This window comes from Peromyscus californicus, unplaced genomic scaffold (genome assembly GCF_007827085.1).
Source record: "Peromyscus californicus insignis strain IS unplaced genomic scaffold, ASM782708v3 Scaffold_11__1_contigs__length_118956290, whole genome shotgun sequence".
Lineage (NCBI taxonomy): Eukaryota > Metazoa > Chordata > Mammalia > Rodentia > Cricetidae > Peromyscus > Peromyscus californicus.
Window position 1 is genome coordinate 57,640,775 of NW_026294402.1, and position 11,485 is coordinate 57,652,259.

The window sequence follows — 11,485 nt, forward strand, 5'->3', positions numbered from 1 at the left end:
ATGAAGACCTATCTCAAGAAAACAATTAAAAGCCGGGTGGTGGTGGCACACACCTTTAATCCCAGCACTCAGGAGGCAGAGGCAGGTGGATCTTCTGACTTCAAGGCCAGTCTGGTCTACAGAATGTGTTCCAGGACAGCCAAGGCAACACAGAGAAACCCTGTCTTCAAAACAAAACAAAACAAACCCTCGCAATTAGAAATACATATAATGTACATATTTATTATTTTATCTTAGTACACTTATTTTTGTAGGTGTACAGGAGTGCCCATGTACCATGGCGCACAAATGGAAGTCAAAACACAAGTTGTAGAATTCAACTCTCCTCTTCTACTGTGAGGGTCCCAGGGATTGAACTCAGGTCATCAGTCTCTCCAGCAACCTTTACCTGCTGAGCCATCTCCACAGCCCAGGATATATACATGTTCATTTCTATTGTGTTGAGTTTACTGAGTACAGTGGGTAGATGAGTCGGTTATTGACTTGTAGGTAACTGAAGGTCCATTTAGAATGACAATCACTAACTACTTTGTTCTAGGGATGTGCTTGTATCACAGGGCTGCTTCAGACTCCGTTCTGCGATGCCCACACCTCACTGGTCTGCATACAGCCACAGTTCTTCTTCACACGTCTCAGGTCCATCCCCTTCTACTCCTCTCCCACTTCCGAGTTTGGGGAACCTTGGCTGTCTCCTGCTTGTGGGACAGGATTCTGTATTTTGAGATTCGGTGGGTTCCCCTTCCATCGGCTTCTCTCTCCTCCTCTCCGTCAATCAGACGGTTAGCTCAGAGCTATCATCACGAGAAGTCTGGTACAGTGCAGAAGGCAGAAGCAAGCAGAGCAACCTGGCTTCATGCTTTCCACAAATCCAAGGAGCCTGAAGGAAAATTACGGGGTTTGCAGAGGAAAGAAAGTTATTTACAGTACAGATCGTGTCTACGGAAGAAACAAAGCTCCTTGGTGAAGGCAAAAGGTGGTGGGGGTGGGGGGAAGACCTGACCCAGATCAGCAAGGAGCCTGGTTCTGCCTCCTGGTAGATTGCAAGTCCCCAGGAAGGGGTGTCGGCTGGATGATCCAGCCTGGGTAGACACATTCGTAAAGATATCCTCATCCCCGGATGTGACACAATTACTGTAGCAGCATTGCTGGGCTGTGAGGGATCATGCAGGCAGGGTCAGTGGCTTCATGAGTGGTATACCACATGCCACTCTCCAGTCCTGTCCTGAGTCCAGTCCTCACTGAGTGAGAGCCTGGGGTCCCTGCTGGTGAAGAAGGGACTCGTCAACCCTGCCAACTGAGGTTAAGTCTGCTGGATGGGGCATTACTGAGCCTCAGAGATCTGGGAATCAGCTGGTCAAGGTCACAAGGTTGTTAACAAATTGACTAAGCAAGGTCAGGCCTGTGTGCTTGATTACTCTGCAGGACTGCAGAAGTTCTGCGCCTTGGGACCTCCACCAGCTCTCAAGTAGCAAACGGCATTCTTTGCTCTGCAAAGTATGAAACTGTACCGTGAGTTCTTGCTTAGGAGCAGCTTATCAGGGGGCTGAGGGGTTCTGTGCTGACCAGCAGGGCTTCAGCTCCACAGGTTTCCCCTAGCCTCACAAAGCTGTGTGACAATGCCAGGGTTCTGACTTCCCATCTGTGAGCTGGAGGCACAATACCTCTCTACCTCAGCAGACCCTGAGAAGTCTGAGAGAAGGAGTGGAGATGACGTAAGTGTCCTGTACAGAAAATGTCCCCTTTTGAGAATAATATCAATAAGCATGTGAATGGTAGCACTTTAACCAGCCCCAGGTCTTGCTGGACCTTTGAGGACAGTCAGTTCTGGGAGGTTGAGCTCTCTGGTGTCCCTGACTCAGCAACAGCCTGCTCCTCTTTACTAGAACATCTTGTCTTTGTACTTTCCATTCTCAAATTCCTATTGGTCTTCTCTATCTCTCTCTTCTCTGGTCAGGTCTCCGTCACCCTGGCTGGCTTTGAACTCACAGAGGTATACTTGTCTCTGCCTTCAGAGTACAGGGGATCAAAGGCGTGTGCCACCACACCCAGCTGATCTAAACTCAACTGAAGATGTCACTTATCTTGAGGATCTTCCTGGACCACATCCTATCTAAGCATCTGGGTAACACAGTCCTTCCCTTGGAAGTTACACTCTTCATATTAGCATTGAGATCTCCTAGTCATTAGCCCCCTGCCCCCTAGCCTTCCCTTTCAGTCTTCCCCAGTTAGCCAGGTGTGCTGACTCACATCTGTAATCTCAGAACTCAGGAGTCAGAGGCAAGAGAGTCACCCGAGTTCAAGGCCAGTCTGTACTACAGAGTGAGACTGTGCTTTAGTCCACAGGTCAGACCATCTCTTGGCTCTCACTGGAGAAACTTCTTCTTGCTATAGATGGCAGTTACCACAGAGGCCCTCCAATGGTCAACAAGCAGGGATAAGAGGCTGTGAAGTACCCGGCCCTAAACGGGACATACATATCACACTCCTCCTCCCAATGCTCGGAGGAGAGAGAGTGGAGAGAGTCTGAGAGCAAGAGGTGCTCAATAACACCAAGGACAGTGTTTTCCAGACAGAAGGAGGGAAATTGACCATATGAACTCACAGGGACTGTGATGACATGTGTTAGAGCTGTGCACCTCAAGCCAGACAAAATCCAGGCACAGAGGGAGAAGGTGGGCATGAAATCCCACGGCTAGCTGAGGAACTCTCGGCATTTGATCACTGTTGGAAGAGGAAGAGTCAGTTCTCTTTAATTATGTGACTCCCAATAAGTCCACCATACACCAGGGCATCTCCACCCCTAAGTTTAGCTGGACAATAAAAACTGGACTTGAGGGGAGGGGGAGAAGGCGGAGGAGTAGAAACAAGTTGGGTGGGAAGGGACGGGAGGGTAGAGAGAGGAATTGTGAGAGGAGTTGTGGGGGGGAATATGTTCAAAATACATTGTATGGGATTCTCAAAGAATTAATAAAAGTATAATTTTTATATAATTATATATAATTTTATTATATAAATTTTATATAATAAAAGTATAATTCTCAAAGAACTAATAAAAGTTTAAAAAGAGACCAATGAATTAAACTACCAAGCTCCTTAAGAGTGGCATACACTTACTGTACCAATCTGCTGGACACCAGACCTTAGCCACACATATTGGTAACGTATCCACTGTTTCCCAGAGTGGCAGCGTGGCTGACTCAAGAGCTGCGACTCACTGCCACCGCCCAGCATCCTGAGATGGGACTGCAGAATGCAAGCCCTGAAAAAGAAGAAACGGCACAAGTCAAAGTATGGTTTGTACTGAGTAGAAATCCCTTCTGGATCCCAGTTAGGATTCTTGGAGCATGCGCGTGTGTGTGTGTGTGTGTGTGTGTGTGTGTGTGTGTGTGTGTGTGTGTGTGTGTGCTTGTGTGCATACTGGTTATATACGTGTGTGCATTTGTGTGTGGTAGCCAAAGGACAACTTCAGACGTCATTCCCCAAAATGCTTTCCTCCTTGAGACTAAGGATCTCACTCCCCTTGACAGGCTGACCAGTTAGTCTCAGGATGCTCTTATCTCTGCCCCCAGTACCACTCCTGGCATTTTTACGTAAGTTCTTGGACTCAAACTTAGACTTTCAATTTGCAAGAAAAGGCTTTACAAGCGGAGCCCTCACCCCCCAGCTCTTTGTGATGGTTTGATTTCATTTTCTTTAATTTTTTTATTTTTCTTTCTTATGTTACAGTGGTTCAAAATGTACCCATCCAGCCTGTTTGTTCTCTCTTGCTTTCAGTACAGTAATTAAGATATAAGACATGCTCATTTAAAAATAAGCCTTGTGTTAAATGATTTGCCCAGCTGGAGGCTAGCATATGTGTTCTGAGCAATTTAAGTAGACTAAGTATGATGCTTGGTAGATTATGTGTATTAAAAGCATTTCTTTTTTATTTATGCATGTCTGTGTTCGGGTATGTGCAGCTGAGTGCAGGAGCCCATACAAGTTGGAAGAAGGCACTGGATCCCCTGGAGCTGGAACTGCAGGCTGTGAGCTGTGTGGTGGATGCTTGGAGCTGAAAATGGAAGAGCAGGGAACACTCCACCTCTGAGCCACCTCCCCATCCTCTAAATGCTTTCAACTTACAATGGGTTTATCAAGACTTAACCGTATTGTAAGTAGAGGGATAGTTGTACTTGGTTATCTGGTTTGTTTGTTTGTTTGTTTTGTTTTGGGGAAACAGAGTCACACTGTATAAGTTCAACTGGCTGAGAACATGATGTCTTTCTGTCTTAGCCTCCCCCACGTAAGGATTACAGGTGTGTATTACCATGCCAAGTCTGAATATCTTTTAAATGAAAGAAACTTCAAATATGCCTTCTGACTCATCCAAGGTTCATTTTTAGCCTTAATAGTCTCAGAGAAAACATTTATTTTCCTAAAATTAGTAATATATCTGTGCCTTAAATCAAACACAGCTGGTCACCAGCCTCCTGGAATTAGAGCCTAGGCTTGGAACAAGTCTGATAGTCCTTTGACAGTCCTTCCTTGTCCCTAAGGAAATTCTTGGAAAATATTTCCTGGGCCATTCAGATAGCTTAGTAGGAATAGGGGCTTGCAGCCAGGTCTGGCTATTTGAATTCAATACCCAGGGATCACGTGGTTGAAGGAGAGAGCCAACTTCTACAAGTTGTCTGTCTTCTGACCTCCACACTGCCCACCCATACATATAGGCATAACTACACATAAACAAAAAAAAAATGTAGTAAGCAAAATCAACCTAAAGAATGTTTCTGAGTAGATGATAAGCATGATCTAGCTTACACTGTATGAAGTCTGAATGTTGCCCATGAATGGGTGCTGAAGAGTTCCACACACAGTGTAGGCACTGAAAACTTTTCCTCTTAGAAGCAATCTAGGATGATCTACGAGGCTTGATGTCAGAGCTATGGGATGGCCAAGTGCATCTGGAATCTGGATTCTCTCCAGCCCTGCCCTCAATTGTTCACAGCCCCTAATAGAAAACAGTAAATAGTCCCAAACTCAGTCCTGGTTTCTACTCAAGTCAATAGACGTGTGATGAGCTCTCCTTACCAGACTAGTGAGAAGTTAATGAACTTAGAAGTCGCCCAAGCCCTGAACCAGCTGCTCTAAGCATGCTTGAGATCCATTAGTTGTAGACATGGTGAATGGTGAATGATGGGAGAAATGCAGTTATTCACAACCAACAGTCTTAGATTAAATCCATCCCACCCCACCATGACAAGCAGCTGGGCCATTACAAACTACAGAGTTCCACTTTAGCTAATGTATTTTGTTTGCCTGACACCCTCAAGAGCCATCCCTCTGCAGAGCTAATACAAACAGATGATATGCTGGTTTTGTTATATGCTAAGTCAGAGCACTAAGGCCTCCCATAATGCTTTAGAAGACTGGTCTCCAGAGACAGTTGCATGCATGCATACACACACACACACATACACACACACACACACACACACACACACACACACACACACACACACACAATATAACATGTAGCACAAATTGGTCTTAATAATAAAAACCTGGAATCAGATATCAGGGTGAAAGCTGAAAGATCAGAGAGGCAGAGCAGCCAGCCACTAGGAAGACTTCTTACCTCTAGGAATCCTCAGATTGAAAGGGGCCAAGCTCCTGTCTCCACCTCACCTTATCACTTCCTCTCTCTGTCCAGCCATATCATTTTCTGTTTCCTCTTCCCAAGTGCTGGGATTAAAGGTGTGTGCCACCACTGCCTGGCCTCTAGTGGCTGGCTAGCTCTGCACTCTGATCTCCAGGCAAGCTTTATTTGTTAGAGCACAAACAAAATACCACCACATTTCCCCTTTTTTGTCCAAAATAAAAAAAGAATGTTATAACTAATATAAGAAAAACTGTATACATTAAGTACAATAACTATATGTAATATATACAGGCAATAAATACATCAACAGTGTCTAGTCCATAAACATTTGACAAATTCAGAGAAAATACTCTATTATCTATCCTGTTTTAGTGAATCCAAAAGGTTGTACCTAATTCACTTTCTATTCTAACTTGTATTACCAAAATTACCTTTTTATGTTTCTCAACCTTATACAGTTTACATTTCTTTAGCGAATTTCTTTTCTGAATCTGTTAACAAGGAAAAATTATAACCTTAACTATCTATTCTTCAACTCCATCAGAGACCCAAGAAGGAAATAATATTACTGGAGCAAGCAGGAAGTACAAGCAAGCAGCTTGTGTGAAACGGCAGAGACAGCTGGCTGCCTGGACAGTCCAAGCTTCCTCTGCAATGTCGGGGCATTCGTCTTCGGCCTACAGGTCTAGCACGTCTGACAGACTTATATGTGAAGCAGGATTTTCTGAAGGGCTATCTTACCTTGTCTTGGGAAAGTTTGGCAGTCCTTTTTTTGTGTGTCCTGCTTGTCCCATTTGGACAGCATACTGTCAGCAGTCAAGGCAAGAGAATTTTCTTGCCCAGTGGCTAACTTTTATCACAAAGAAACTAAACTCCACATGGAGTTTCTTCAGTGCCCATCATCTTCTCTGAAGTAGATTGATGCTGCCAGAAGTAGACATGTCTCATTGTCATAAAAAAAACAAAAAATAAAAAACAAACATGTTATTAAAACATCTTAAGTGCCATATTCTGTAGATCTCTGAAGTGTTTGAAGACCACTTGTCTATCTAAAATATATCTCTGTTTGACTTTGAAAACACACCTAATATGACTACAAGTATGATTGTAATAGGTAACGAATTACTAATCTGCATTTCCTTATTATCCTAAATAGTTGGTAATAACTTTCCGGGACTAGAAATTTACATTATATTGTTAAATGAGCTGTATAGGTACAATACCTTGAACAAGATTAGAAACGTATGTACAGTATGTTCTAAAAAAAATCGTAAATTTGTATCAATATACAAAAATCTGTAACAATATGAAATATTTAAAACAAGTAGTTGCTTTTTAAAAGTAGATTCAATAATCTACCTTTTTATTCTATTATTTCTATATCTTTTTTCCCCCAAAACAGAACCTGAATCTAATCTCCTTTGTTCAGCACTTTTTTTTAACCATTATCAATAACAACTTATAACCAACCACCCTAAACAATGACTAATATCCATAACCTACTGGATGACAAAAAAAACCCCACACACCCACCTCTTGAGAATGTGGGTGTCATGTTCTTAAAATTACTTCCTGCTGTCTGAGGATTACAACATCTTTAGGAGATGCTGAAAAGAAGAACTTGGGTTAATTGTCAAATCCTGGGAGAGGTAGCTGTATTATTTGTTGTCCAGTCTCTGTGTAATTGGAAAGTCAAGTCCTAGCTACAGTAGTATGTGAGGTTGGATCATCTGAGCTAGCCACCTCAAGATTGTCCTGATCAGTTTGTAGTCCAAAGCTGATCTTGAGGTGGTGTTTTTCAGCTTATATAATAATATAATATTAGTGGTATAATAGTCCTGGTGGAATCTTTATTGTGGGGCCCCATCATCTTTTTGGAGACTTCAAAGGTTGCTATTAGGTGTGGTCATGATTGCAGAAAACTTAAACATTTTAAATGTCATATGCAGCAGATCTCAAAGAGGTTAAAGAATAAATATTTGTGATGTGTACACCCAGAGTACAAAAACTTAATGCTTAGTTACCTGATAAAGACTCAAACCTGAGAGCCAGGCAATGGTGGCACAAGCCTTTAATCCCAGAACTCAGGTGGCAAAGCCAGGCTGATCTCTGTGAGTTCAAGGCCAGCCTGGTCTACAGAGCAAGATCCAGGATAGGCACTAAAACTACACAGAGAAACTCTGTCTTGAAAAACCAAAAAAAAAAAAGAGACTCAAACCTGAAATCAAGTACAGGAAGCTAGATGAAGCCTTTTTCTAGAATTAGTTAGTATGCTATATGACGATTAATATCATGACAAAAAGTTTAAATATATATTTTTTTATATATATACCTATACTAATCTTATTAATTTTGAGATAATATTTATACCTTAAGAAAAGCTTTAAAGAGTCAAAATAAAACCAAAAGATTTTGAGATTAGTAACAATAGAGTAATCCCTAATTTTGGTTTTTCTTCTGTCCTATACCAGATGGCTTTTCTAACATGAAACAGAGATTTTGGATTTTACTTTAACAAGCATGCTTGAGTTTAGAGAAGGAGAGAGCCACACTCCAACTCCAAAGCCAGCTTTAATATTTAATTGGACTGGGATTACAAAAAGACCATTTGCATTATATGTCTGTAGAGAATGACAGAAACAAACATTTGGGAAGATTTATGAAATTTTATCCTGTTGGAAATGTGATATACCAATAGGCCAATTTACTCTTTTTCTTGGGACATTTTTTTTCTGGATGATTTGTCCTTTTCCTTCACATGTCTCATTTGTCCAGTGGTCTTCAGATTAGCTGGATGCCTTTATTCTCCTGAAAAGACAAAAACAAAACCCTGCCACAACCCCAATTTGGGGGAGGTTCCCTTTTGGCAAGTTATATCTGATCAAATGAGAAACATTTGCTAGTTGTATAAGTTAGTTTAGATTGAAAGGTCATGCTGTTTGACGAACTATCATCTCTTCTAATTAAGAGGTCTCTCTTGTTCAAATCTAATCTTTATTAATTTTGATTTATGGTTTCTACTTAAATTTTTGTTTTATTTCCTAAAGCTGTTCTATCATCCAGAGCAGTATAGTTTCTTTAAATAGGCATTAGGTTCTTTAATTGCTCTGGGCAAGAGTTTCCTCCATGATGACAGGAAACAACTGAACCGAATTTGACATGCTAGCCTTTGAGAGGTCTCTCAAGGTGTTTCCCAAAGGCAAAGGGTTACCTTGATTGTCCCTTGTGGATCTACATTTGTTAGTCCAATGTCTACCTTTGCCACACCTTCTGCACACTCCAGAAGGGAGGGGAATTCTATTGGGATTATTCTTAGAAAAACATTGTTTCTAGGAATGTCCTGTTTACAATCTGTTTAGGTCACCTTGTTTACTGCAACTGAAACACCTGACATTTCAATTTTTCTTCAAACATCTGGAAATCACCTCTCCTATCCAATCATCATCATGGTTATGAGATTCAATATTAATTGTATCTCAGATTCATTCCTCCAAGGGTACTGATCTTGCCTTTATTGGCCTAATTATCCTTTTGCATTGTGCATTAGCATTTTCAAAAACCAGAGATCCAATTATTATTTATCTAGCTTCTGAATTCGGTATCATTTTATTTATTGCTGAAATCAATCTTTGTAAGAAGTCAGTGAAGGTTGCTTTTGGTCCCTGTATAACTTCAGTAAATGATTCAATTTTCTTCCCTACTTCTTCGGTTCTGTCCCAAGCATTCAAGGTTGCTGCTCAGCATAAAGTCAGGGTGTAGTCATCATATAGAGACTGCCTTTCTTCATTATCATAGTCTCCCTCTCCAAGAAGTTGGTCTTGGGAGATTTCCATACCTCTAGCCCTACTTTGTTGTTCAATGGTCTCAGCTTCATCTTTCCACCAGGTCCTCCACTGTAACTGAGGACCAGGCTCCAAGACTGCTGTAACCAAGTCTCTCCAGTCTTGAATGATAATTCTATTACAAGTTGACCAGGAGTTTAACATCTGCTTCACAAAAGGTGAATGTATACCATATGAGACTATTGCTTCCTTGAATCTCCTCAAATCTAGCATTTGCACAGGAGTCCATTCAGCTCTTATACAGCCTTAGGGATATCTATCATTTGACAGTTCCTGTAAGGTTACTGGATAAAATAAGTTTGGCTGTTTGAAAACCTTAGGCTGTTCCTCTCTAACCTTATAATGCAATGCTGAGATTGGTTCTCCTTTAAATTCCTCTGTCTGGGTCTGAATAGCTCTACGATCTGTTTTAATAAGTTTTTCTAAAACTTTTATCTTGGCACTCATATTAACCAGCTTTTTAAACGATAAAACAAAAATGATCAAATGGATAATATTTATAATTGACATTATGTAATTCCTACCTAAATTCATTATCCTCTCATTTAATTGCTCCATTTTCAAACAGTCCAGCGTATTATCATACAGAAACCTAACTCCCTCCATTGCAATAGTGTTTCCCATTTTTTAATGTGGGGAAAAAAAAAAACCTCTCTCTTTTAACTAATTCCTCCCCTTAAGAATTCCCAATTGTTTCACCAAATCTGCTGACAATGATGATTTAGATGTGAGGCTGACTGCCTTTGCCTAGAACAGTAGAAGCCTGAGTGGGTTTTCAAGGCAACTACCTAGTGTGGCAGCAGCCTGAGAGGGTGTCCAGGGAAAGCCCACAACCCACTGGGAAAGGTAACCCACTGTCTGAAAAATGCACACAGGAGATTATGGGGAAGAAACATGTGTGGCAGGAGCTGCCTAAAGGCAGAGCCAGCTGGTGGTGAGGGACTAACTCCTGAAGTTTGTCGTAGAGAGGCTGCAACAAAAACTTAGTCTGCAGGGTAGTGACTCCAGATATGTGCAGCTCCGGCCTGTGCTGGTGGCTGCAAAGCCACGGGCTCGCAGCTTTTTCGTGAATTTGTGCCCCACGTTGGGCACCAGATGTAGCACAAATTCTAATTGGTCTTAATAATAAAAACCTGGAGTCAGATATCAGGGTGAAAGCTGAAAGATCAGAGAGGCAGAGCAGCCAGCCACTAGGAAGACTTCTTACCTCTAGGAATCCTCAGAGTGAAAGGGGCCAAGCTCCTGTCTCCACCTCACCTTATCACTTCCTCTCTCTGTCCAGCCATATCATTTTCTGTTTCCTCTTCCCAAGTGCTGGGATTAAAGGCATGTACCTCCCCGGTACTAGGATCAAAGGCATGAGATCCCAAGTGCTGGGGGATTAAAGGTGTGTGCCACCACTGCCTGGCCTCTAATAGCCAGCTCCACACTCTGATCTCCAGGCAAGTTTTATTTGTTGGAGCACAAACAAAATATCATCACAACAACATACATGTATAGTATTATTATTTTGAAGTAGAGTATCATACAGCCCAGGCTGGTTTCAAATTTTCTACATAGTTGGGGATAACCTTCAACTCCTGATCCTCCTGACTTAACTTCCCAGAAAATATAGGTGTGAGCCACCATACTCAGTTTATGCTTCCTTGAGGATCAAATCCAGGCCTTTTTAGGCATGCTAGGCAATCACTCTACCAACTGAGCCAGGCCCTTTAAAAAAAATTTTTTTTTCTGGTAGAGTAGTGAGTAAACTATGAGCACAAGCAGAAATAAGAGTGTAGACTTCTGTTTTTCCTTTCTTAGATCCATCCTTCAGGACTCCCTCATGTGTATTTTATCCTTATTTTATGTGCATTGGTGTTTGGTTGCATGTATGCCTGTATGAGGGTGTCAGATCCCCTGGAGCTAGAGTTACGGACAGTTGTGAACTGCCACGTGGGTGCTGGGAATTGAACCCAGGTCCTTTGGAAGAGCAGCCAGTGCTCTTAACCACTGAGCCACC

At 41.9% G+C, this 11,485-nt stretch overlaps 1 long non-coding RNA gene across 1 annotated transcript; it reads right to left on the reverse strand.

Moving 5' to 3' along the window:
* Positions 1-312: 312 nt before the first annotated feature.
* Positions 313-3,250, reverse strand: LOC128104323 (uncharacterized). The gene is made up of 3 exons (XR_008215960.1): positions 3,115-3,250; positions 2,603-2,721; positions 313-877 (listed from the first exon to the last, which is right to left on the reverse strand). It is a non-coding gene; the product is annotated as an uncharacterized LOC128104323 (long non-coding RNA).
* Between the last annotated feature and the right edge of the window lie 8,235 nt (positions 3,251-11,485).